Consider the following 2,551-nt stretch of genomic DNA (forward strand, 5'->3'; position numbering starts at 1 on the left):
TCTCTCTCTCTCTCTCTCTCTCTCTCTCTCTCTCTCTCTCTCTCTCTCTCTCTCTCTCTCTCTCTCTCTCTCTCTCTCTCTCTCTCTCTGTTTGTGTCATTTCTGACATTGTATGTGCAGTCTTGGATTGCTGACAAGGATGACTTCCTTCGGCGCCGGACAAGAGAGTATCGAGGAAGGGATGCGGCCCTAGCACAGTACCTTTCAAAGCTCTGCGAGTCGCCGATAGTAGTTTTTCACAATTCCATGTCACAAGAGGGTTCAATAGCAACTTACACATTCAAGACACTATCACGCTTCTTGGGTGGACCGGTGCTGCCCAAAAGTGCAGATAAAGTCATTCTTGTTGACAAAGTGTTTGCTAGAGATTGTTTTGGTTACTGCCCAGGCTATACAGGTGGTCGGGCAGCATATTACTACACCTACACAGCAATGGCACTAGCTCTTGGTAGACAAAACCCAGATGAACTTTTAGAGTATGGCAAACATCTCATGATTCGTTACAAGGGTGACGTGCCAAAAAACAAAATTGAACCTGCAAAATCTTGATACACTTCAAGTACCAATTGTATAAGATCATGTATTACATAAATTTTTTACAATGCCATCCACTCAGAGTATCTTTCTCCACTTGTGATTCACATACACCATTGTCTCTCTCCACCTTCGTTGACTTTCACGAGCTCCGGAGTTGTTGTATGCCATTGATCTTTTAGCTTTTTGTTGTTGTAAATGTCTGATGGCTTGTGCTGTTGCTAAATTTGCCAAGACTTCTTTTGCCTGCATTCGATGAATGATTCTACGATAGAACCATTCAAATAGTTCTCTCAAACTGTTAGCCTTGATTCGAGAGCCACCATGTCGTGTGTGCCTGAAATAAGCATTTCTCGCCATGTAATGAGACTTTTCCATCCCTTGGGTATTCCATATTGCCGGGTTCCCATACTTCTGTATAAAATATGGCAAATGATTGAAGATGATGTGCTGGATATGAAAACAGATTAGTTAGAATGTTTTACACTCACATATTTGCACATAAGAGAGAAAGAAATACATGATAATACCATGTAGTGAGTAATCTGGGTGTCTGTCCATGCTGTCTTGAATGATTTTTTCAGAAGGTTGAGATTTTCCTTGAACTTGTTCATATCACCTTGTGACCAGTCATCTTTGTCGCACATCAAAAATAGGATGTCTATTGATCGCCAAACCTCAGCCTTCGCGTTACGAGTAGTTGGTTCGTGGTCTTTGACTGCAATATGTAGCTTTTTCCAGCTCTGATACTCTACCTTGCTAACATAAGATGTGTTATATATTTTTCCATGTTTTGTTAGCTTTGGATCTCTTGTACCTTGGGGCTTAGATAAAAACCTCCGTGCCTTCACCCCACCGATGGATGGTTTGCATGGGACATCCTTCTCAGCAGTTGATCTCTTTTCATCCCGCTGGATTTTCACATTGCCACCATGAAGCCCCATATCCGACAGTACCATTTCTAAGCACTGCAAGGCTACTTGTCGTTCTGCAGAGTTCTTAATCTTCCAAGCAAACCCGATGTATAAGTAGACCAATTTCTCTACAATTCTACAAAGGGCATGCATTGTACAAATGTGAACATTCACAAGTGGTATTTTCAAAACTGGTCGAAAAGCAGGATCCTCAATGTGACGTGTTGGAGCTTTTCTCCACCACTTTGGGTCCATGACCTTTGCAGGCTCCATGCAGAACAAACACGGTGACTTTGCCATTGCACCCATTCCACAATTATACATGCACTTTAATGTTTTAAGGTCACCTGCAAGATGCCACTGAACTTGAAAGTCTCCCCTTCCATCTAGACGTAGTACCTCTCCCTGGTTAGTCTGTCAATCAATCAGCTCCGGAATATTAGTTCGATGGAGCACCCAATATAGAATCTCATGATCTTCTTTCTTTACCTGCAACACAAAATAAATGAGACTTAAGTAGATCTGAATATTTGAGCTTACTTGAGAATATCGCTTACCTCAAACGCACCAAGCCACCATATGTTAGATTCTGATTGAACACTAAAATATAAAGGATCATCACTGGGACACTTTGAGAGGGCTCTATTCATTAAAGTAATAGTAACACGCTCTAGCTTTTTCTCTTTAACAAGCTCACACTCATCCAGTTTTAACACAAAATGTAATAGTCCACGTGACTCTTCAAATGTGATGTTGTAAAACTCAACCATTCTCTTCTGTAGTATCCGCAGGTCCATAAAAATATTGTTGAACTCATCATATGCCATGTTGGCTCCATGGCCACTGTAAGTTGCTTTAATATGAAAGGGCTGTCCAAGATAGTCTCCCTGTGCCTCGTTAAGCTGAAGCCTCTCTTTCCAAACACTTGAGGCTGATGGTAGAAGTTTGGATTTTATACCCTTCCTAACAAAGATGGATGAGACAGACTTTTGGATAGCCGAATATCCTCTTTTGCTTACACCAAGTGAATCAAGTGTGCCTTGTATCTCTTTTGCAGGCACTGAGTTCTCTGAAATAAAGCGGTCCACTACATTTCTTTGTAG

The sequence above is a fragment of the Adiantum capillus-veneris genome, chromosome 18 (genome assembly GCF_014529385.1).
Source record: "Adiantum capillus-veneris isolate H3 chromosome 18, ASM1452938v2, whole genome shotgun sequence".
In the NCBI taxonomy this organism is placed as follows: domain Eukaryota; kingdom Viridiplantae; phylum Streptophyta; class Polypodiopsida; order Polypodiales; family Pteridaceae; genus Adiantum; species Adiantum capillus-veneris.